The sequence below is a fragment of the Podarcis liolepis genome (assembly GCF_965112155.1).
Source record: "Podarcis liolepis genome assembly, chromosome: Z".
Classification (NCBI taxonomy): domain Eukaryota; kingdom Metazoa; phylum Chordata; class Lepidosauria; order Squamata; family Lacertidae; genus Podarcis; species Podarcis liolepis.
In genome coordinates this window covers 19,533,778-19,559,890 of record NC_139570.1, presented here as the reverse complement: position 1 = coordinate 19,559,890, position 26,113 = coordinate 19,533,778, and the positions used below count along the sequence as shown (strand labels likewise).

The 26,113-nt window shown below is 43.6% G+C and overlaps 1 protein-coding gene and 1 pseudogene across 2 annotated transcripts in view; one reads left to right on the top strand and one right to left on the bottom strand.

The window, feature by feature from the left end:
* Positions 1-26,113, bottom strand: part of LOC310698087 (uncharacterized protein) — a 99,219-nt gene that overhangs the window by 4,240 nt on the left and 68,866 nt on the right. The gene's annotated exons all lie outside the window — the stretch shown is intronic.
* LOC310698074 (DNA-binding protein inhibitor ID-3-A-like) lies at positions 13,685-14,532 on the top strand (annotated as a pseudogene). The gene is made up of 2 exons: positions 13,685-14,064; positions 14,130-14,532. The product of its transcript is annotated as a DNA-binding protein inhibitor ID-3-A-like (transcript).

Here is a 26,113-nt window from a genome sequence, read left to right as displayed (position 1 = left end):
CCCAGGGCGCGAAGGGTTCCGCGCGTCAACTCAGCCTGGCCACCAGAGCCAAGCGGGGCTGCGCTTCGCCCCTACCTGCCCTTGCCAGGAGAAGCTTGGTCGGCAGGCAAATCCCGCTCCCCCACGCTGGCCTGGGACGCGCAACGGCTAGTCCAAGCCGGGTCCTGGCGGCACTCAGGGCCGGACGGGGTTCCCTGCGTGGGGGCGCCTGGCTCCCGCCCCCTAAAAGTTGCGCGCTTGGGACTACCCTCCCCCGGCCCAACCCCACACGCCACTGCCCAGGTCCATACACACGTGCTCTCCGCATTTTCAGACCCGACTCTTTCCCTAGCCCTGCCTGGAAATACTGCGGGTAAAGTAACCCTGCCCTCACTCCCCCCCCACACACGCAGCAGTCCTTCCTCCTGACCGGACACATCCCCAAAGCCACAACGAAGTTGCTTGGCTGAGCGAGGCGGCTCCCCAACCCCCCCCCACCCGCCCCTAACCCCCGCCAGAACCTTACCTACCCCAGGACTCTCCGCCGTCCCGCAGCACTTGGAAAAGGGCACGGATGCGCGCCGCCCGGATGCTGAGCGGAGCCGCGGCCAGGAGCGCACCCTTCGCCAAGGAGGAGGAGGAGGAGGAGGAGGAGGAGGTGCAGGGGCGAGCGAGCTCCAAGCACCCATTGCCACCCTCCCTCCCGCAGCGCCAGGCAGATGGAAGTAGAGAAGACGCCGAGGACGCCCCAGCTGATAGAAACAGAGATCTGCAGCCCCGCCCCCTGGCCAGTTTAAACTCCAGCGAGTTAAAGGGACTCTGCTTCCCCATTTCACCCCCACGGGACCACGCACCCTCCAATAAATTAAACCCCCTATATCTTGCGAATACACGTGTATTCAAGCTTATAGCCTGGTTCCCCAAGGAAATCCAAAAGACCCCATGGCCGCCAACTTTTCAGCCTCCTCCAGACCCTGCCTTGAGGCTCCATTGTTTCCCTTTCTGTCCCCGGAATTGTCACCTGCAGATTTCTTTCTAGCCCTGCGTTTCCCTTAAAGGCACAGGCACACCTGGCAGGCGCGTGGAGTCCAAATGTCTGAAAGACAGCACGTTAGGGAAGGCTGACTTAAGCGTGCAGGTGGGAGTCACAGGCACGGCAGAAAGATACAGGAGCTTTGGCAAAAATCTATAATCTAATTTCCAAAGAATATCCGGCGTTTAGGGTGGCGATTCTAGGAAAGACCAGCTGTCCGTCTGGGTCTTCTAACCAGCAGTCACACAAACAAGAATTAAGCCCGTAAAACTTTTGTTTCTTATTTGCCTCTCTGCCCCCAATCTCAGCTAAATAGGAGCTGACACTACGCAGGTGGGAGAAGGTGGCACTCTGCACATTCTCGTAGTCATTGGGACTTTGGGACCCTGGCTGAAATTAGCTGCCAGCACACAATTACTTGGGAGCAAGCCCCATTGGACTCAACAATAGCAATTGTGATTTTAGAAAAACTACAGTGTTTAGAGGAGTGGCTGGTTTAGCAGACTTGGCTGCCACTGAGTGCTACAATGTTCCTGGTTTGTTTTAATTGTTGCATTGGTGACCAGCTCAAAGTGAAGAAGCCTCCAAGCCTTGACAGAAACATGCTAGGAGAACCCATGAACTTTGGACACATTACAATCCACATTGGAACAAGAGAGGGCAAATTCAGGAACAAATGAATTCCAAAGGAGGCTCCAACAACAATAATCCTTCAACTGCAAAGGTGTCAGATGTCTGAATGAGAGAATGAAATGCCAGTTTGGGGATGTGATGCTTTCAAAGCAACTGGCTGTAAGGAGGAGAACGGACCAATTTAATTTCATACATTGTTACATATATTGAGACTACTGATCTGCTAGTAAGGCTGTGAAATGCTAAATTTAATGCCACCTCTTGTTTCTGTGGAAGCCTGTTCATGTTGGAGATTGAATCTTGACATAACCATTTAACTATAGCGTCATGACCACAATTTATTGTCTAAAAGCAGCATTGAAGATGGTAGCTACATTTTAATTAACAACTCCACTAAAGATCCCTCAGGTTTTGTAGTTCTGCTGGGGGATTAGAGAGACTAGGTTACACTGCTTTGAATTTAGAAAATTGCAGAGTGATTCACAAACTTTGGCTCCCATAAAATAAAAACCTTCCAGTAAGAATCTTCAATTAAAAATCAAAAACAAAAAACAATAGTAATTGTGAAGCTCCAACACCTTCTGAACCCAGGAAGGGCACTTAAATCCTAAGAATTAACCAAACTGCAATGTTTAAAATGTCCACTGTTTCTTTGCAAAAGTGGAGGATAGGGAGAGAATCAGAACTATTTTTCACTCTTTTAATTAATCTGAAGAAGCACAAACTTGAGGAATATCCACTTTATGAAATCATGCTTGCCTACTGAACTTTTGAGAGCTGATCTAAGACATTTTGCTGAGGGAAAAGGAGTGGCCAGTTTCTTCTAGCACACAAGGCAGAAAATCAACAAACAATGGGTAGGCAAACTAAGGCCCGGGTGCCGGATCCGGCCCAATCTCCTTCTAAATCTGGCCTGCTGACGGTCCGGGAATCTGTGTGTTTTCACATGAGTAGAATGTGTCCTTTTATTAAAAATGCCTCTCTAGGTTATTTGTGGGGCATAGGAATTCCTTCCCCCAAAAAAATTTAGTCCAGCCCCCCACAAGGTCTGAGGGACAGTGCTCTCCTGCTTCTCGTCCATAAAACATACAATAATAATAAATTAAAATCAGAAACAACCTGTTACCCCTCTCAGGGCATCTAAAATCAGCTGCCTGAGGCAGCCATCCTATTTTGATGATCAGGAACCCACAGGTAATACTCCGTAGCACCTCTATCATAGGCGCCAACTCCATGGGACCTGAGGGGGCCCGAGCCCCCTCAAAAATTCGTTTGGGGGGCTCCGCCCCCCCAATAATCTCGGGCGCCCCTCCAGCAGAGCGCCACCGCCACCCCTCCCCAGCCCAAAATGCACAGGGTCGGGCTGCATGCCTCCTGCCCTCCCTCCCGAGCAAAAGCTCCACCCAATTTCCTTCGGAGCTGATTATTAGGCGCAGCACGCTCTCCCCTATTCGCTCACGAGGAGGCGGCGCCACTTTATCTGCATATTCATGAGCTTATTTATTATTCATGAGCTTTCGCGGGCTCCCCCAATATTTTTTATAAGTCGGCGCCCCTGACCTCTATGCAAATAAAACACTCCTCCCCTTCCAGTTCTGCTGTGCAGCTGTTTAAAGCACCGCTTTCCCCTGAAAAGTAGCAGCCTTGCTATTCCTTTTCCTGCAGCATCCCATTCTCCGATTTCTAGGAAGGCCACTTCAACTTCATCTAGTGCTCGGTCGCTTTCTACACTGTCTTCCCAGTGCTCCTGGGCAAGCTCTATGGGCTCGCTGACATACCTGAGGTCCATAGACTATTCTGCCAAGTACAGGGCAGACTATTTCTGCAAGCTGAACAAGGAGAGGGAATTCCACTACTCTGTCATCCGTTTGAAGCTGAATCACGTGGTTTCCATGCTGCCTAGGAGGGGCAAAGTGGCAGAAAACTACCGTATTTTTCACTCTATAGGGCACACTTTTCCCCCTCCAAAAATTAAGGGGAAATATTTGTGCGTCCTATGGAGCGAATGCAGGCTCCTCGGCTACAGCGAAAGCAACGCAAAGCCTCCTTCCACGCTCCGGAGGCTACGCATTGCTTTTGCTGAAGCCTGGAGGGACTCCTGGCTTCAGCGAAAGGAACCCAAAGCCTTTAAAGCACAGCAGGAACTCGCGCTACACTCCAAAGGCTTCAGGGTTAGCTGCACAAAGCCTCCGCAGGGCAGCGGGGTGCCTTCATCCAGCTGCCCTCCGGAGGCTTCGCGGACTGTCCCAGAAGCCTCCTCGGGGCACGGGGATGAAGGCTCCCCGTGCCCTGCGGAGGCTTCGCACGAAGCTAGAACAGCTAGAGGAAGTGCTGCGCCGTTCTAGCTCTAGCTATTCTGGCTTTTGGGTAGCCCCACGAAGCCACTGCAGGGCATGGGTATCCCTGCGGCTATCCCAGAAGCCAGAACAGCAAGAGGCTATCCCAGAAGCCAGATCCCTCTTGCTCTTCTGGCTTCTGGGATTCAGAATTTTTTTTTTCTTCTTTGCTCTCCCCAAACTAGGTGCGTCCTATCGTCTGGTGCATCCTATAGAGTGAAAAAATGGTACATAGGCTGCCGCCCAGTGAAGTACAACTTAAAGCCTAGACAGCGGATCAGCACAAGCCTCATAAACCTCAGAGACTTTGCACTGTATTCAACATATGTCTGCTTCTCAGAAATGGGATTGTGAGAGCTGGCACATATAATTGCCATACAGGGGGTGCTGCTGGCTTGGCGGTGGTGGTTTTTTTTACTTGGCCATGCCATGGAGAAGAATGGTTTGGAATGCCAAGCCAATATGCACATTATGCCTTGCGGCACAAAGGTAGCCATCACATGGAAACACCTTCACGTTGCTCTTTGTGGCTTACAGTTTGTGTGCGTCACTTGTAAGTGCTCCAGCCTTCACACTTGGTCAGTTCTGTACTGCCCTTACAAATGTTGCTTTCTAGTGCTTTTTGGGTCTAAGAAATCATGGGCTAACTTGCTTTCATCAAGGGACTATAATATTAGCAGTTTAGAAAGTGCAAAAAGAAAGTGTTTGCAACTGTGATTGTAGTAATCATCTTTCTAAAATATAAACATTGCAAGTTTTTGCACAGTTTCTGCATGCACACCAGCTATATTTATAAATATATGATCATCGTCATCATCTTTATACCCCACCCATTTGGCTGGCTTTCCCAAGGGACTCTGGGGGACTTACAGCATATCTAAAAACATCCAGCATTAAAAATCTCCCGATACACAGCTGAGGATATGGAGAGGGAGAAGGAAGAGAAGGCAAGAAGGGTAACCATGTCAGACCACTAACTCCTCGAAATACAAATGTCTTCCGGATAGATTGCCCATAAACTCCACCCCTTGGTCCAACACGGTTACCTCTTCCATGTTTAGCTAATCTGTTCCTCCTTCCCCCTCTGAGGAAAAAAACCTATACCTTTTTCCCATACAAATGTTTAACTTTAACATTTAAAATACATACTATGGTAGGGCTCTATCCTGAAAAGATGTCCCAGCAAAGGTGTGTGGTTCAATCCTGAATATCCTGAGTGACTCTTCTTAACTTGGCTTGTTTTACTACGGCAATATTAGTACTTTACAGTATGACACATTCCAGGTTTTTCCGCAATCTTCATGTGCTTTCTCATTCCTTTTCTCCAAGCAGACTGAATCCCTCGCAAACACCCCATCAGATACTTGCAGACACACAACTCAAACCCTGCCAGCACTGAACTTTTCAGTAATATCAACCACTCCACATTTGCTGAGGGTGCATTTGCATTCCTCTCAGCCAGGAATGCCTCCTTCAGGAGGTACAATGACACCATTTGCAGCCACTGGAATCAGCCAGCCAGTGATCCACAGGAGCCAGATTCTGGACTTGAAGAATCCCAAGCACATTTATCTGGATTTTTCATTCTCTCTGCAAAAGGGGATAAGTGAAAGGCAGTGCTACATCTGGCGCAGTCATTAGGGAGGTGCAATCAGGGATTTAACAACAAAAAAGAGGAAGGGATCCTAACAACCAGAAAGGGTGCTCTGCTTGGAAAGCAGCAAAGAGCTGCCTGTTCCGTCCCGTCCTGCTTCTGCTGCTGGTTTTGGGTTTGCTGGAGAAATATCAAAACTAAAGGGAAATCTCATCCAGCCTAAAGGAAAATATCTATCTAGAATGTATAATCTCCTCCACAATTCACACCCTGCCATCAAAAACTTTTGTCTCACTTAAAGCGCTCTACCTTTTCTGAGGATGCACACCTCAGAACACAAAGGGACAGAGGAAGCTAAAAGGACAGGCCACACAACAAGCCAGTGACTTCTGTCTTGCAGGTAGATTTTTCGGATGACCCAGACCTTTTCTCAAAAGCGGGGAAATATGAAAAACCGCTGGAATATTGAGACGAGGAGGAGGAAGAAGAAGAAGAGGAGTACGACAAGATTGGTAACCACAGAATGCTTTCCATTACTGAAGTTACAAGAGATGCATTCTGACAGAATGAAAAGCTTAGTACAAAAAAAAAAGTTTGTAGTGTGGGTGTTCACCTATGTTGGTGCCTTCTTCATTGGTCTGACACTGCTGCAACTGGCTCTGATTTCGCTCTTCACTATTCCCCTTCTTAATGAAAAGCACCAGGTTGAAATTGACCATTCTTGTTCAATCTTGCTGCAGAAAAGAGGGGAGAGGATACCCTGCTAGATATATAGACTTTTAGGTTAATCATATATATATATATATAAATTATTATATATAATATTTGGTGGGACGGGGTGGTGGTTGTGGGGCTCGTACTGATGCGAATCAGTTTTGGTGTAGAAAGGACTGAAGCGTACCTATTGCTGATGTACGTACAAAAACTGGAAACTCCTGCAATTTTATTTACCTAGCATAGAGGAAGGGGGTGTGTGATGGTGGGGGGCTGTGGAAATCATCCCTCTGCAAATGGCCACATAGACCGGCAGAGCACGGACCACAGGGGGAATCTGGCGGCATGGAAGCTGCCACCAGAGCTTATATAAACCATGGATAAAATATAAATATATACTGGAACCTACAAAACTTTGGTGCATTTCACCCATCAAAGCCTTTGGCGTTAAGAAGAAAAACATGAAGGGAAATTGGGCAACATATCAAATGTTATTATTAGAGGGGGAAATTAATAAATTAAGATGAAAGTACTTTGAATTCCATATATATCTGACAGGCTGGCTCCAATACTTCCAACTGAATGAAAGACAAGGAAAATAGGGTTTGCTGGAGAAATATCAAAACTAAAGAGAATTCTAATACAGCCTAAAGGAAAATAACTATCTAAAATGTATTAGGGAGGTGCAATCAGGGATTTAACAACAAAAAAGAGGAAGGGATCCTAACAGCCAGAAAGGGTGCTCTGCCTGAAAAGCAGCAAAGAGCTGGCTGCTCCATCCCGTCCTGCTTCTGCTGCTGGTTTTGGGTTTGCTGGAGAAATATCAAAACTAAAGGGAAATCTCAACCAGCCTAAAGGAAAATATCTATCTAGAATGTATCATCTCCTCCACAATTCACACCCTGCCATCAAAGAACTTTTGTCTCACTTAAAACGCTCAACCTTTTCTGAGGATGCACACCTCAGAACACATAGGGACAGAGAAAGCCAAGACATTCTGCAGTCTGATTCCCCGCAATGGCAGAACCTTCAGAGTGCTCCTTGCAGGCATGTCTTAAGCTTTAATACTATGGGGCTCCAGCATTTGTGCCATATGACCAAGTAAGGCATCTTTCCAACTGCAGCAGCCCCATTTCCTTTGTAAATGATGGAAAAAACACAGTTCCATGGAACAACAAGTAATGTAGTGTGAAAGAAACATTGGGGGGGGGGGACAGAAGCCCTAAAAGAATAATCAGGTACACCAAAACAATAGTTACCACATCAAAATACAGAACGTTATGAAAACGTTCTTTAAGAAACAGATAAAAGTTCCTGGAAAACTTTTAAAAGGGTTCCAGAATTTTCTTTAGTGTGTAGGAGTGACACTCTAGGATTGATTGGTGTCCACTAGAGGAAGGAGGTTGCAGGCTGCAATGTCCGTACAAGGAAAGCACACTCACACCCAACACACCCAACACACACACACACACACACACACACACACACACACACACAAAACACAAACTCTCAGCACACACGCTGACAACAAGGTTGGAAGTAAGACAATGTGTGCTCCTGATACTGTGAGTTTTGCTGTCTCAGGATTGTTAAGTACTGAGATTATACTGTGCTGGAGATATAAAGAAGGAATTTCAATCTGCACTGTTGCATTTAACTTGCCTTAAAAGGTGGAGAGAGAAATCTAGAATTTTGCGCTTAGCAAAAAAAGAAAAGATAAGAAAAGGGGGGTGGGGGAAAGAGCAAACCCTATTGAGGGAAAATTGTGCATGAACCTGCAACTTTGTATAGCAATTGCTTAAAAACGAACAAGTGGTTTATTAATAAAGAAAGGAAAAAAGATTATTTTTTCTTTGCCTTCTGGTAGGAAACCATTCTAATCTTCTGTGTGTTAAAAGTCTCTGCATTATACTGTAATTTGATTTTTTTGTAATTAAGACAACAACCTTGAGCATCAACCAATTTAGCAACTTAGAATATTTGTTAGGAAAGCAACAGCAGAGATAACCTCCCCTCCTCCCCTTATCTTTACTTATTCACTTCCATTTTCAGGGGGGAAGAGAAGCATGCATGTGTGAAAAGCAATGTTGTCCAATGAAATTTGATATTGTCTCACACCAGACCCAAAGACTTTTGAAGAAAAATTCAATGGTGCATACCGGGCTATCAGCCCGTGTGTAGTTCGGATTCTGCAGTTCGATTGCCCCCAAATGGCAGAAAATGCAGAGTGCTCTGCATCAGAGCTGGCCCACACCTCCTTGCAGGCATGTCTTAAACTTTAATACCATGGGGCTCCAACCATTTGTGCCATATGACCAAGTAAGGCATCTTTCCAACGGCAGCGGCCCCATTTCCTTTGTAAAAGATGGAAGAACTCAGTTCCATGGCACAAGAAGTAATGTCATGTGAAAGAAACATTGGAAAAAATAACAGAAGCCCTAACAGAATAATCAGGAAAACCAAAGCAATAATCACCACATCTAGAGACAGTCTATGGCACAAAACCATTAAAACCGGTACTGGGAAGCAATATATTTGTGTTATAATTGATTATGTTTCTAGGTATTTGGGCTATTATCCTGCCCAACCCTGCTGTAGATCACCTCATGAAATCTTTCGGCTTAATATCTAATGACATCCCCAAAGACAAGAAAAATCTATTCCTTTACACAACAGCAGCTGCCAGAATATCCCATCACTATTAGAATGGCAAAACAAACTCGGCAAGGCCACTCAAATCAGAGAATAATTAGAAAGTGGGATAGAGTGAAGGAAAACATGAAAAAATATGGTCCCGGAATTGAAATATTAATAGAGAATGTGTAAAACTTGCATGGGTAAGCAAGAAAATAATAATAGAAGCAATTGAATAAGTATTAAATTATAACAACACAACAAGATGGAAGAAGTAAAATATTGAGATCACACATGGGTGAAGGGGAGTGGGGGGTATATGGGAACCTATAATATCATTTATAATATAATTTGTTAATTGCAAAGCCTAGAGGAATTAGATATATTTTGATTTAGGTAATCTATGTAATAAGCTTGTGTTAGAAACCAAATATGGATTTTGAATTTGACGTTTGTAATATTTTTTGATTTTGAAATAAAAATTAGAAAAAGAAAAAGAAACAATTTCCAGCCACTGGAATCAGCCAGCAAGTGATCCACAGGAGCCAGACTCTGGACCTGAAGAATCCCAAGCACATTTATCTTCATTTTTCATTCTGGCCAAAATTATGCCAATAACCTTAAACTAAATTTTGATTCAATTGTGTCTTTATTTGGGGAGGTCTTGGGCATCTTAACACGCAAGGCACCAAAGTCAGCCGTGGAAATCTTGCAAGGCGTCATAGATTCCATAGGTCCTCTCCAGTTGTACAGAAGATAGGAAAGAGAGAGAAAAGACCTTGACTGGGGAAAGGATCAAATGTATTAACTCCGTGCATCCAGTAATGAAGAGACCACCATCATTCTCTTCCAGATAAACTGTAGAACATGGGTCTGGACAGTCAGTTTCAGATGCCTTGACTGGTCTTCCAGAAACAACTTTCTGCCCTCAATCTGTTATTCTCTTTCAACAGCCTGAAAACAAAATTTGCAGGCCAGGGAAGGGGGGGCAGTGAAAGCAAGCCTACTTTTAAATAACGATCATATTGCTGTATTAAACAAGAAGAAACTTTGCACAAGAAGAAATTTTGTGGGGTTTGTGTGTGAGACTGGGGGGATGATGATGATGATGATGATGATGATGATGATGATGATGATGATTAAAGCTCTGAACACTCAGATTCTTTATGCTAATTTACTGGTCAGGAGATTTCTTACTGAAATTGCACACTTCCAACATTGAAACAGCTAGTGACAAATGTGGAATGATCTGTCGTTTGCTCAGAAAAAAGGGCAACAAAAAAAAAACAACTTTGCATATATGCAACTTGTATGTATATTTTAGATTATAGTTTTTTAACAACATTTTTTGGGGGTGAAGTGGGGGGTATATGGGAACCTATAATATAATTTATAATATAATCTGTTAATTGCATTGTATTTAAAATTGGGTTTTATAAGTAATAAGTCTATTATTTTTGTGGTGTTTTTTTCTTTAGTATTGTAATGTATATTTTGTGTGTGTGTGTTATATGTTATGTTTGTGATAAATGTTGAAAATTAATTTTAAAAATTGGGGGGGGGGGAGAAGAACTTAACCCATCAGGTGGGGAGAGCCGGTTGCGAGGGACATGGGGAACCCTTGCACCTTTTCTGCAGGGCTTGTGCGGCCCCCATCTGCATTGTTTGCAAGAGGTCGAAAGAACACATGAACTGATTAATTTGGACCAGGATTCACAGTGGTTGAAGCAAATAGTCCAGTTTCTGGTGCAAGAGAGACGAGTGATTGTGGAATTGAAACTGGCTGAAGAAGAAAGAGCCAGGCATATCCGGTGGAGCTAGAGGAGGAGAAGAACAAGATCATGGGCGCTTTTGAGCAGATGTGCAACTTCCTGGAGGAGCTGCAGCGCTTTTGGCTGACCGAACTGGAGGATCTGGAGAAGGAGATGAAGAAGAAAAAGGAAATAAATATCATCAAGCTCTCGGAGGATATCGCCGGTCTCAGTGTGAGACGCACAGAAATGGAGAAGAATTGCCAACTGGCCGCTATTGAGTTCCTGAAGGGCATCGGGACAACGGCAACCAGGTTGCAGGAGTTGAAAAGAAGGCGGACACTGCTGGGACTCTCTCCAGGCATGGAAGAGAGACTCATAATTTACACTCAGAAAAATTCATTTCTGAAGGATATAATGGAGAAATGCAAAGGGCTACCAATGCAGGCACTGAACAAAGTGAGTGTCACTCTGGAGCCAGTAACAGAACACCCTTTTCTTGTTATAACCTGAAGAGTTTGAGAAGAAGAAGAAAGGCAGGACGCACTGGACAACCCTGGGAGATTCGACAGCATGTTCTACGTGCTGGGCCATGCAAAATTCACCTCAGGATGATATTGGTGGGAGGTGGTGGTGGAAGAGGAGGAGAAGGAGGAAAGGGAATGGGCCACCTGGGCTGTAGGGGTTGCAAAAGAGTCTGTCAGGTGCAAAGGCTTTGTCAGCATGCTTCCTTCTGAGGGCATCTGGGCCATTGGGAAGGCAAAGGATGAGTCAGCCTCATCTGATCCCTTCTGAGCTTCAACCCACCCTGAGCAGACCCCTTTGAGCTTGACTTATGAGCCCAGGAAGATCCAGGGGTCCCTAGACTATGATGAGGGTCATGTGGAATTCCATGATGCCCACACTAATGGTTTGATCTTCAATTTCCAACAAGCCTCAGTCTCTGGGGAGAAGGTACAGCCCTTTTCCCATGCTTGGTGGGGAGTTGGTCTGAAGTGTTGAGTCCTGAGGACGATCCTCACCGCTCCCAGCTCTGTCACCCCCACCCTGAGAGGAGGTGGCACCTAGCATTTTCTCCGCAGAGTTATTAGTTTGTGGGTGCCAGACATCCTAAATTTCTGGATCCAGTAAATGTTAGAATTTAATCTGTGTGTGGTGTATTAGAACTGGATGCCAGACAGTAGGTTTAGCAAGCATTAAAATACAAGCCAGGCCAGCTTCCCCATGTTGAGAAAGTGCCTGAGAGACGAGCCATGGCTCCCACACCATTGTTTTTCAACTTTATTTTGTACAACTTTATTTTCTGCAACTGGAAAATTTTAAAATGTTAATAATAAAAGAACTACATGGCGGAAGGAAGAAAAAAAGGAAGGAATGGGCCATTAAGAAAAGTCAAGGAAAATGGGTTTCTGGACCAGATAGCTGTTGGGTGGGGCCCTTCCAGCAGTTCAGAGTTAGTTCAGAAAACAAAGCAAAGTTTGCCATGAGAAGGACTGGAACTGAAGAAAAAGTGACAATCATGATTCAAAGGTATGTGGCCTGGGAAAGAGAAGGGTCTGTTTCCCATCCTGGCAAGCCCTAATGACTATGTTATGTGGAAAGAAAGGGGCCAAGTATAATCAGTTCTGTTTAACACTACTATATATGGATTGTTGTTCTCCTAGAGTTGTTAAAGTGCCATAGCTGGTAGTTGGGTAGAGGGATTGTACATATACTAAGCTATGGATAACAATGCAGCTATCCTTGCCTTATCCTTTCTAAAGCATTAACTGAATGTTGCCAGCGTACAGAGAATAGTCTAACATGCTTTTTTAGCAGTTATATTCACCAGGGTTTAGCAGTTATATTCACCATGGTTGGTGGTATCAATTCAAAACTTAAATATTTAAGGTTAAGTGCCTGGTACCTATAGTTACAATATCCTAATTGGCAGGGCTAGGAAAGTTCTGCTTGAGCTGTTAACAGGATAACTTGAACAGTGCAGCTGGCATTAAATTGAACCAAACAGTAGTCTAGTACTGTAGAGGTCTTGTCCTTTTTCTTATTGCAGCATTCTAAGGACACTTTTCCTAAGCTTCCCACCTCAGTTCAGTTGTCAGTACTGTATATGATTTCAGTTTTGTATAGATCTCATAGTAGCTGCTTTTCTCTCCTCCCCACCCAACATGAATTCTAAGCTGCCTGTGAATTGCCAAGCCAGCAATTGGAGGATAATAAAGTTTACAGAAGCTTATGTGTATGCTAGCCTTTTGAAATAGATTCAGTTTTAAGGAATAGCACTATTTACTGCTAATGCCTAGAATTCTTCATGTTTGATGAAAAATGTCTTATTTTGAAGGTTCCAGTGAGAGAGAGATTCTCCTAGTTGAGATGCTTTCCCATCTGTATATACATTTTCATATATTTTACAGGGCTTTTTGTTTAACACTGTATTGTGTTAAGATAGTTTTAATTCAGGTGTTAATTGTTATCTGATGTTTACATTAAACCATACCTTGTCTTAAAAAATAAAATAAAAAAAATAATAAAAAAAAAAGAAAACAAAGCAAAGTTTGAAAGGACAGTCTTTACAATGGGTGACCTAGGGGGAAGAAGTTGCAGTCTGGTAAAGGCGGCAAGCTGGGGAGAGGGTCAGAGCATGATGGTTGATGTTATTTTGAATCCTAAACTGCAGCCATGGAAGAGTTTGTTCTTTGGGAAAAAAAACCCTTAAAAGAAGAAGAGGAGCAAGAGGGGCAAACAACCAGGTGTACAATGGAAATTGAATAATATTGTATAAAAATGATACTATAAGAGCATTTAGTTAGAAGACTCTCAAACTGAGATAAAATAATGTAAGCAGAATCAGTAAATACTTAAAGAACCAGAAGGGAAAGTTGAGGGGAGTCTTTGGGTGGGGGGAGAATTGGATTTTATTTCATCCTTTTCTCTTCTTATGTTTAAGATGATTATGCTGATTTTAACATTGCATAACTGTAAAACCCAATTAAAAAAATTTAAAAAGGAAGAGGAAGAGGAGGAATACTACCGCTCAACTTTATGATCAGCGAAAATATTTGCTACTGCAAAGGTAGCATTTCTGTTTTTAAAATATATACATGGGGCTTTTTTGCAAAGAGAAGCATTTTCTGTGTGCACACAATAGAGAATCAACCAGGCTGGCAAGCAAGGGGCAGTATCTCGAGGTTGCTTGCTTGCTTCTCCCGCCTTAAGGAAGGAAATCTTGCCCTTCTGAAAATCCCTGCTGGTTTCTCCTCCTTCATGGCCATGAACGGAATCAGCCCAGTCAGATCAGTCAGGATCTGCTAGGAAGCAAGCTGTGTGCTGCCTCTCTGATCAGGGCCTCACCATCACCCAGGGAACGAACAACAGAACGAAGCCCCTCGGCCCGTGACTTCTGCTGCACAGGCCTTCAATAAAATGTGATGAGTCTTCCCAAAACAAAAACACCACAGCTCGGCTCAGGAGGAGTCCAAGAACCTCCTTTACGACATGAATGACTGCTACTCCAAGCTGCGCGAGCTGGTGCCGACGATCCCGCAAGGCACCAAAGTCAGCTAAGTGGAAATCTTGCAGCATGTAATTGACTATATCTTTGAGCTGCAGATTGTGCTAGAGGAACAGGCAAAGAAGGGGCAAGATCCGCCCACAGCCGAGACTTCCCTACTCTCTTTAAAAGCTGCAGAGCGGGCATCCGAACTTTGCTCAAAAGAGGAGAGGAATCTCTGCCACTAACCTCTTAAAACAGACTGCAAGTGTGGGATCCTGGCACTTGGTTCTCTCCAGTGAGACAGGAGATAGAAGAAGAGAGAGAATAAAGACCTTGACTGGGGAAAGGATCAGATGTTTTAACCCTGTGCATCCAGTAATGAAGAGACCACCATCATTCTCTTCCAGATAAACTGTAGAGCATGGGTCTGGCTGCCAGTTGCTAATGCCTTGACTGGTCTTCCAGAAAGAACTTTCTACCCTCAATCTGTTATTCTCTTCCAACCGCCTGAAAACAAAATTTGCAGGCTGGGGAGGGGTGGGTATGTGTGAAAGCAAGCCCATTTCTTAATACACTCTCTCTGATATAATTCTCGGATTGCTGTATTGCACAAGAAGAAACTTTGCGGGGTTTGTTTCCGTGTGTGTGTTGTGTATAGACGTTTTTTTTTTAAAAAAAAAAAGCTCTAAACCATCAGATTCTTCATGTTGATATCCTCATCAGGAGATTTCTTAGTGAAATCGCACACTTCCAACATTTCAACAGCTTGCAACAAATGTGAACTGATCTGTCGTTTGCTCAGAAAAAAAGGACAACAAAAAATACCTTTGCAGATATGCAGATTGTATGTATATTTGGGATTATAGTTTTTAAACATCATTTTCTTGGGGGGAAGGGGACTTTCAAGAACATGAAAACTGATGTGAAGTAGCTGAAAAGCCAGCTTCTTCCCGCTGCTCTCATTGACCGTGTTCAGTGTGATGAGTGTGGTTGCTTGCATCCCCTAGTCCACCTGTCAGTGACCATCTATTTTAGAATATACAAGGGATTGCAAGAAAGAGGTGCGGAATTGGAATATGAGCCACCTGCGCATCTCACCAAATGTCAGCAAGAGCCTTCATATTCTGTATATTCTGTATATTTTGTAATTCTCTAAATAAAGTACACCAAGCAGTAAAAAAAAAAAGACATATACAAGGGAGTTATCCAGGCAATCCAGAAATCTGACAAAGGCCACCCATTTAGGGCTTACTTGGATAAAGACGTTGCTGTGTGTAGTGGAGCTTGTCCAAAAATACACTCTTATGCTGCTTGGCCCCTTCAACAGCACAGTTTAGGAGTTCAAATGCCTCTTCCCAAAACCATATGGGGGGGGAGAGAAGGGGCTTCTGTAAAGCTTTGAAATCCATATATATTTGACAGGCTGGCTCCAATACTTCCAACTGAATGAAAGACAAGAAAAATAGGGTTTGCTGGAGAAATATCAAAACTAAAGGAAAATCTAATCTAGCCTAAAGGAAAATATCTATCTGAAATGTATAATCTTCTCCACAATTCACACCCTGCCATCAAAAAACTTTTGTCTCACTTAAAACGCTCAACCTCCACTGGAATATTGAGATGAAGAGGAGGAGGAAGACGAAGAAGAATATGGCAGGGTTGGTAACCACAGAATGCTTTCCATTACTGAAGTTACAAGAGATGCATTCTGACAGAATGAAAAGCCATATAAATGTGGCCAGGTAGGGGCCCCAAGATCTCCTGCTATGCTTTTGCAAAGTTTTTTGCAGATAAAGTCTGATTGGAAGTGATCCAAAACATGAAGGAAGAAAAGGCTCGCCATCTGCACGAGTACCAAGACCTGCTGAATGTAAAGATGGCTCTTGATATTGCCACTTACAGGAAACTGCTGGAGGGAGAAGAGAGCAGAATCACAATGCCCATTCCGACTTTTGCATCCCTGAACCTGAGAGAAACAAACCTTGAGTCGATCCCAATAGACACCCACTCCAAGAGAACACTTCTTATCAAGACTGTTGAAACTAGAGATGGACAAGTTATCAATGAAACTTCCGGGTTGGTGCCTCCGGCAATGGTGGAGTTCCTCTGATCGGGAGGAACTTGCACCGTGGGAATTTGGGTCTGTACCGCCGCGGCGAAGGCGGAGACCCATAAAAATAACAGGCGGGAAAATCCTGTGAATGTGGGATTCGGCGGGCACCTTTTGCGCCTCCCCTACTCGCGGGGGAACCCAATTTCGGGGACCCGGAGCAAGGTGGGGTGATTGGCGCGGTGCTTTGAATCGTCTGCTTCTTCCACGGAGCGAAGCCGCATAGCTGTTGCCGGAGAGCACTGACTTTTTCCTGTGGACAATTGGATTCTAAAGTAATTACTCGTGAGTAGAGCTGATACGGGAGAATTGGATTTTAAAAGTTTAATTTGGCATCGAAACGGGGAGGTTCAAAACAGGAAGTCCGCCTTCCCTATTTGTAAATAGACTGAGGCAAGGAGTCTGTAAGCTGAAGTCTTGGAAAGCCTTTTGTAAAATATTAAATTTCCATCGGTAAAGAGTATAAAATCCCCCTTGGAGGCAGGAGAAGAGGGGGGGAGCTGTGGACTGAGTATGCCTGCAGGAGAGAGTAAAGAAAGTTAAAATACTGCCGCTCTGACCCTGGAAACGGGCTGCTAGTAGGACTGACGTTTTGGAACGTTCCTTGACAGCTAGCAGAATAAGAGAGATATACTGTTTCTACTGTCTCCGGGTGCTTCTAAAAAGGAGTAATAAAGTAACTGAAAAGGGAAACTAACTTTGGATTGTACGAGTTGTGCTTAAAGGTGACATTCTTGTTATTATAAATAGAAACTGTTTCCGTCTAGTGGAAGTTTCTGAAAATGGTTACTTCATAAGAGCTGGGCTAGGGGAGTTTCCAGCTGTAAGATAAAAACTGTGTGACTCTGGGATTGACCTTGAATCTCTTAAGTGTTATGGCAAACGAAAAGGAAAGAACAGATGAAATGTCAACAGAAGAGGCCTTAGTGGTCGCATTATTGAAAATAAATGACTCGCTGGAACAGCTTCACAAGAAAACAGAAGTGATGATTGTGAAAATGGACGCTGCAAATAATAAAATTGATTTAACTGTAGAAAGCTTAAATAATCTGGGACGAAAGGCGAACACCAACACAGAAACCACCCAGAAATTGATACAGGAATTTACATTAATACGGCAAACTGCGGATGAAGTCAGGGAGAAAACCTTTGCTGTTGAATGTAAAACAACACAATTGGAGTGTGAGAGAGCCCCATACATTCAAAAGCAACTTGACGAATATAAGTTGACATTTGCTATGATGGAGTTTAAAGAAAAACAGATGAATTTGAGGATCAGAACCCCACCAGAACTGGGATAGGAAAGCTTGACAGAGCTTCAGGAGGAGATAGGATCAACATCGGCTGAGAAAGAGAGATTTTTGGGGGTCAATAGGACCGCCTACTTAAGGGTAACTGTGAAGGATGTTGGATTGAAGAGAAGGGGGATTGGGAAATATGGACAAATCTGAAGTTGTTATGGTTGGGCCGAGCTGTTGTGGTGGGGATGAGGGTTGCTGTGTTGCCGAGGATGTTGCTTTTGGGCCAAAAAGTGCAAGCTTTGGATGGGAGGGATTGTTTCAGGAGGTGGCAGAGGGATGTTCCTGGATTGGTTTGGCAGGGCAGGAAGCCTCGAGTAAAACTTAAGATATTGACGGATGCTAAAGAAGGAGGTGGACCTGCCCTGCCAGACACCTAAATTTTGTTGTGAATCATCTGCTTTTTGCTGGCTGAGAGAATGGCTGTCTCTTAAAAGCACTGAAGTGTTGGATAATGGCAGATGAAGTTGATGGACTAGACGGAATTGGCGGAAAAGACTGGCAAGATCCGAGACCAGGGAGAAGAGTTGGTGGAAGAAGACGGGAAAAAGTTTAGACTATTTATAGAAATATTGTAAAATTAATGAATGTTAGAAGAATGTTGGAATGAAATTATATGGCTTCAGTAGAAATGTTATAAGGAATTAAGCATAAATAGATTAATAGAGTATTAAAGGAAAATAAGGTTAAAAGGTGTTAAGATAATTATAGGATAGAAAACAGGGGAAGATGGTAAGGAATTGCTGAAATAATTAATAGAAGTGGAATACAAAAAGGGAGGTGTGAGGAGGCCGTGGAAATATGGGAAAGAAAGATAAGATATTGGAAGTTTTTTCTTTTTTCTTTCTTTCTTTTGATGTGTTTTTAAAGTGTTTTTGTTTTGTTTTGTTAATTTTTATGTGGTGTTTTTGTATTGTAATGTATTGTGTTTTTTCTTTGTTTTTTCTTTTGTAAATGTTTGGATTGTTGTAAAAGTAATAAATATTATTATAAAAAAAAGTTATCAATGAAACGTCTCATCATGATGAACTGGAGTGAAGAAGAGAAGAGCACATCTTCCCTGTGCCAAAATGAACCCTTAGCAATTGAGAATATTTCTTAGGAAAGCAGCAACAGAGATAACCTCCCCTCCTCCCCTTATCTTGACTTTTTGCTTTCATTTTAAGGGGGGAAGAGAAGCATGCATGTGTGAAAAGCAATGTTGTCCAATGAAATTTGATATTGTGTCACACCAGGCCCACAGATTTTTGAAGAAAAATTCAATGGTGCATCAGCCCGTGTGTAGTTCAGATTCTGCAGTTTTATTGCCCCCAAATGGCAGAATATTCAAAGTGCTCCTTGCAGGCATGCCTTAAACTTTAATACCCTGGGGCTCCAACCATTTGTGCCATATGACCAAGTAAGGCATCTTTCCAACTGCAGCAGCCCCATTTCCTTTGTAAAAGATGGAAAAAACACAGTTCCATGGCACAACAAGTAACGGAGTGTGAAAGAAACATGGGGGGGGACAGAAGCCCTAACAGAATAATCAGGAACACCAAAGCAATAATCACCACATCTAAATACAACCTACGGCGCAAAACCATTCAATTCTTCATGCTCCTGCTATCTGCAGAATCTCCTGATCCCAGCAGAGCTAAATCTCTGCTGAGGACTTCTTGCCTCAGTTGGTCGGAATCACCCGCTGCAGGTACAAGGCAGGGCACACTGAGCAGACCTCCTGGCCACCCAGGGCTTTAGCCTCCTCTGTATTTCTAGACAGGGTGCTCAGTTCCCCCAATATTGGGGGGGCCGGCATCCCCCACTGCCGGGCTGTTGCTATGGGGCCGCAAATGACTGTCACCAGCAGCCGCGGGAAGCCCAGGGCCTGTTAGCACCAAGGGACATGCGGCAAATGTGAATGGCCACGCCTGGCAGGTGAGGCGAAGATGGATGAGAGGAAAGGGGATACATTGGATTTTATCTATTTGCATACTGCAGGGCATCATAACAGGTTTCCAAACAAAAACTTTTAACCAAGAGGAAGAAACCAGAATGACAGGCAACTAGAGCAATATCTTTTGTTTTATCATCACATCTTAAGCCAGCCTAGGGACAAAACAATAAAAATAACTACTGGAAGCTAAAACCCCTTGGTGCATTTTGCCCATCAAAGCCTTTGCTGTTAAGAAGGAAAACATGAAGGGAAATAGGGCGACATATAAAATGTTATTAGAGGGCAAAATAATAAACTGAGATCAAAAGACTTTGAAATCCATAAATATTTGTCAGACTGGCTCCAATACTTCCAACTGAATAAAAGACAAGAACAATGAGGTTTCCTGGAGAAATATCAAAATGACTGGGAAAGGCTGTGGAGGGAAGACATAAGATTCACCACATGTTATAAGGGGGGGGGGTGAAGAAGGAGGTAAGAGATGGAAGCACTGTCCTGTTCTCAAATTGGGGACAGCCTCCCACCTCCTTCTCCCCAACCTGTGGAAGGACCAGACTCAATTTCCTCACCTCTTGACCCCTCAGCAAATGTCCAAGCTACAACCCCAGGGTGAAGTGCAAACCTCACCCCACAAGTCATGTGCCCTTAAGTAAGTTTTACAGTCAGAGGCTGCTATCTAAAGAAGTATCTCCCATTTCTAGGAAGGCCACTTCAACATCATCTAGCACTCCGTCGCTTTCCTCACTGTCTTCCCAGTGCTCCTGGGCAAGCTCTACGGGCTCGCTGACATCCCTGAAGTCCATAGACTATGCTGCCAACCACAGGGCAGACTATTCCACTACTTTGCCATCTGGTCCAAGTTGAATCACATGGTTTCCATGCTGCCTAGGAGGGGCAATGTGGAAGAAAATACATAGGCTGCCGCCCAATGAGGTACAACTTAAAGCCTAGGCAGTGGATCAGCACAAGCCTCATAAACCTCAGAGACTTTGCACTGTATTCATCAAATAACTGCTTCTGAGAAATGGGATCGTGAGAGCTGGCACACATAACTGCCATACAGGAGGTGCTGCTGGCTTGGTGGTGGTTGTTTTTTTAACTTGGCTACCCAGCCATCTTTGTGATACTGCAAGCCTTTCTCAGGCTTTGCTGAAGAATGGTTTGGAATGCCAACCAATATGCACATTATACCTTGCAGCACAAAGGTAGCCATCGCATGGAAACACCTTCACGTTGCTCTTTGTGGCTTACATTTTGTTTGCGTCACTTATAAGTGCTCCAGCCTTCACACTTGGCCAATTCTGTACTGCCCTTACAAATGTTGCTTTCTAGTGCTTTTTTGGTCTAAGAAATCATGGGGTGACTTGGTTTCATCAAGGGACTATAATATTAACTGTTTAGAAAGTGCAAAAAGAAAGTGTTTGCAACTGTGATTATAGTAATCATCTTTTTAAAATATAAACATTGCAAGTTCTTCCACAGTTTCTGTATGCACATCAGCTATATGTAATAAATAAATCATCATCACAGTGGCGTAGCGTGGGGGTGCAGGGGGGGCCGGCCGCACCGGGCGCAACATCTGGGGGTTAGGGTTAGGGGGCGCAAATCCACGGGTTAGGAGGCGCAAATCCACGGGTTAGGGGGCACAAATTACTTGCCTTGCCCCGGGTGCTGACAACCCATGCTACGCCACTGCATCATCATCATCTTTATACCCCACTCATTTGGATGGCTTTCCCAAGGGATTCTGGGGGACTTACAGCATATCTAAAAACATCCAGCATTAAAAATCTCCTAATACATGGCTCAGGAGCTAGAGAGGGAGAAGAAAGAGAAGGCAGGAAGGGTAACCATGTCAGATTGCTAACTCCTCGAAATACAAATGTCTTCCGGATAGATTGCCCATAAACTCCACCCCTTGGGCCAACATGGTTACCTCTTCCATGTTTGCTAATCTGTTCCTCCTTCCCTCACTGAGTAAAAAAACCTATACCTTTATGCCATACAAATGTTTAACTTTAACATATAAAATACACACTAATATAAGCAACATCAAAACACCAAAATCCATTATAATCACAGGGTGCCAAGCCAATTTTAAAATGTTGGTCATGGTAGAGCTCTATCCTGAAAATATGTCCCACCAATGGTGTGTGGTTCAATCCTGAATATCCTGAGTGACTCTTCTTACCTTGGCTTGTTTTGCTACGGCAATATTAGTACTTTGCATTATGACACATTCCACGTTTTTCCGCAATCTTCATGTACTTTCTCATTCCTTTTCTCCAAGCAGACTGAATCCCTCGCAAACACCCCATCTGATACCGGCAGCCACACAACTCAAACCCTGCCAGCACTGAACTTTTCAGTTACTTCAACCACTCCACATTTGCTGAGGGTGCATTTGCATTCCTCTCAGCCTGGAATGCCTCCTTCAGGAGGTACAATGAAACCATTTGCAGCCACTGGAATCAGCCAGCCAGTGATCCACAAGAGCCAGATTCTGGACTTGAAGAATCCCAAGCACATTTATCTGGATTTTTCATTCTCTCTGCAAGAGGAGAGAAGTGAAAGGCAGTGCTGCATCTGGCGCAGTCATTAGGGAGGTGCAATCAGGGATTTAACAACAAAAAAGAGGAAGGGATCCTAACAACCAGAAAGGGTGCTCTGCTTGGAAAGCAGCAAAGAGCTGCCTGTTCCGTCCCGTCCTGCTTCTGCTGCTGGTTTTGGGTTTGCTGGAGAAATATCAAAACTAAAGGGAAATCTCATCCAGCCTAAAGGAAAATATCTATCTAGAATGTATAATCTCCTCCACAATTCACACCCTGCCATCAAAGAACTTTTGTCTCATTTAAAGCGCTCAACCTTTTTTGAGGATGCACACCTCAGAACACATAGGGACAGAGAAAGCTAAAACATTCTGCAGATTGCTCCCAAATGGCAGAACCTTCAGAGTGCTCCTTGCAGGCATGTCTTAAAATTTAATACCATGGGCCTCCAACCATTTGTGCCATATGACCAAGTAAGGCACCTTTCCAGCTGCAGCAGCCCCATTTCCTTTGTAAAAGATGGAAAAAACACAGTTCCATGGCAAAACAAGTAATGTAGTGTGAAAGAAACATTGGGGGGGGGGGGACAGAAGCCCTAAAAGAATAATCAGGAAAACCAAAACAATAATCACCACATCTAAATACAGCCCATGACACAAAACCATTAAATTTTTCATGCTCCTGCTATTTGCCGAATCTACTGATCCCAGCAGAGCTAAATCTCTGCTGAGGACTTGTTGCCTCAGTTGGTCAGAATCACCCGCTGCAGGTACAAGGCAGGGCACAGTGACCAGACCTTTGATATATATATTTTTTAATAAAAAGAAAAAAAGAAAAAGAAACCATTTGCAGCCACTGGAATCAGCCAGCAAGTGATCCACAAGAGCCAGATTCTGGACTTGAAGAATTCCAAGCACATTTAACTTCATTTTTCATTCTGGCCAATCTGTTATTTTCTTCCAACGCCCTGAAAACAAAATTTGCCGGGGGGGGGCGGTGAAAGCAAGCCCACTTTTTAATAACTATCGTATGGCTGTATTAAACAAGAAGAAACTTTGCACAAGAAGAAATTTTGTGGGGTTTGTGTGAGAGACTGGGCGGATTATTATTTATTTTTAAAAAAGCTCTGAACACTCAGATTCTTCATGCTAATTTACTGGTCAGGGGATTTCTTACTGAAATCGCACACTTCCAACCATGCAACAGCTTGTGACAAATGTGAACTGATCTGTCGTTTGCTCAGAAAAAGGGCAACAAAAAAACAACAACTTTGCATATATGCAGCTTGTATGTATATTTTGGAATATAGTTTTTTAACAACATTTTTTGGGGGTGAAGTAGGGGGTATATGGGAACCAATAATATCATTTATAATATAATCTGTTGATTGTATTTACATACAGCAAAGGGAAGCCTAGAGTATTTATATATATTTTAATTTAGGTAATCTATGTAATAGGCTTTAGTTAGAAAATGAATATGGATTTTGAATTTGATGTTTGTAATTTTTTTTTCTTCAGCCAGCAAGTGATCCCCAAGAGCCAGATTCTGGACTTGAAGAATTCCAAGCACATTTATCTGGATTTTTCATTCTCTCTGCAAGAGGAGAGAAGTGAAAGGCAGTGCTACATCTGGCGCAGTCATTAGGTAGGTGCATTCAGGGATTAATTACCAAAAAAGAGGAGGGGATCCTAACAGCCAGAAAGGGTGCTCTGCTTGGAAAGCAGCAAAGAGCTGGCTGCTCCGTCCCTTCCTCCTCCTCCTCCCTCACAAACACCCCATTGGATACCTGCAGCCACACAACTCAAACCCTGCCAGCACTGAACTGCCAGCACTGAACCATTATTGAAGTTACAAGAGATGCATTCTGACAAAATGAAAAGCTTAGTACAAATGAGAAGACAATCCGTTGGCTCCATAATGAGGACCAAATGGCAGTGGAGAAGTTGTCTTGTGGAATCAGAAAGTTTGCTGCTGATGCAGTTACATTGGAGCTGATGATAAAGGAATGAATGTTCAATGCTGCAAATGGAAAGTAGGCATGCCAAACTTATTAGAAGCTGTATGGCTGTGCAAGCTTCATATGAATGGATTTTCTGTATTCCATGCTTTTTTATGATTTTGCAAACTTAACATATTCTCAGTGTGTTTGGCACTTTTGTATATCAAAATTGATACTGCTGTGGGGGTGGGGATTGCAGATGACTAAAGGACCAATTGACTGGAAGGGTTTCCCTTCAAAATGGTGGTGGCAGTGGTAATAATAAAAGTATTGTGGTACAAAAAAAATTTAATTTCAAAAAAAAAATTAATGTGGGTGTTTACCTATGTGGGTGCCTTGTTCAATGGTCTGACACTGCTGCAACTGGCTCTGATTCTGCTCTTCACTATTCCCCTTCTTAATGAAAAGCACCAGGTGGAAATTGACCATTCTTGTGAACCAGAATCTCAGAAATGCACTGGCAAAAGTCCCTAGTTAAACCCAGGGATGAAGCGCAAACCTCAACCCCTCAAGTTCTACAGTCAGTGCAAATCTTTGATACTGCAATTGTACTATTCTTCTTTTTAAAATATAAAAGTGCACGTTTTCCCACTTTTTCTGTACGTACATCAGCTATATGTACACTTCTCCCTCTTTCTATACCAGGATTGTCTTACAAACACGCCATCAGGTGGTACAGCCACACAACTCAAACCCTGCAATAAAAGAACTCCTGTCAAGACGCTTTTGAAGTGTCCTGCAATATTTCACTGAACTGCCAGTGCCCACTTTTGGAACACTGGACACCTCCGGGAAGTGTGCAATTCCAGAAAGGCCATCAACCCAGTGTGATCCAGCAGCAGCTCCTATGCAGCTGTCTGCTGTCACTTGGATCAGAGACAAGACAACATACAAGGAAAAGGTGTTTGCAACTGAGAACATTGGCTGGAACATGCCGGGTGGGTGTGGTTGCCTGTCTTCCCAGGCTCCTTATGCTCCCCATTTACTCCTCCTTGCCCTACAACTCTCATCATAACAGGTTTCCAAACAAATAAACAACTTTTAACCAAGAGGAAGGAACCAAAATGATTGGCAACTCAAACTAGAGCAAAATCCTCAGTTTTTTAAACCACATCTTAAGCCAGCCTATGGGACCAGACAATTAATTTGGCTCAGGGTGCAGATAGCCGAGTGGGACATACGACAGATGTAGATGAACACATCTAGGTCACATTGAGAAACTTGACCACACAGTGCCAAGGAAATGGGACTGGCCAGTGAGGCAAAGATGGAGGAGAAATGGCAGAATCCGTGACCAGGAAGAAGAGTCGGCAGAAGAAGACTGGGAAAAAATTAAGGACTATTTACAAAAATATCGTAAAATTAAGGAATGTTGAATGATGTTGGATTGAATTTAAGGGGTTTCAAGCTGTAATTATGATAAAATGACTTTCTTTTTCTTTTTGTAAGTAAGAATTTAAAGCTACAACAATTTAAGATGTTGAGATAAGGATCTGCTGTATAAACAACTCAAACTGGGTATACAAGAAGGGGAGGTACGAGGAGGTCGGGGAAACAAGTTACAAGAAAATAAGTTGTGAAATTAATGTGTTTTTAATATTTTTATGTTTGTTTTTTTCTTTTTGTTTGTTAAAAATTGGAAACTTTAAAAAATATTTCTAAAAAAGAGAGAGAGAGAGAGAGAGTGAAGCTTGACCACACAGTGCCAAGGAAATGGGACTGGCCAGCGAGGCAAAGATGGAGGAGAAATTGGAATGTTAACCCCCCCAAATCTGGGGAAAACTGGTGGAGACAATAGCGGTGGGGAAGCTACAAGAATTATGGGAAAACACAGATAATTAAATGCTTTCCCCTCTGGGTTGAATCCTGGCCATGGGGGCTCAATCCCCCCAATATTGAGAGGGCCAGGATCCCCCGTTAGGTTGTTGTTATGGGGAAGCAAATGACAGCCACCATCTGCTGCAAGAGACACACGCCATAGGGAGCCAAGCGGGACATGTGACAGATGTGGAAGGACACATCTCGGTCACATCGAGACATATAACTTCACAGAG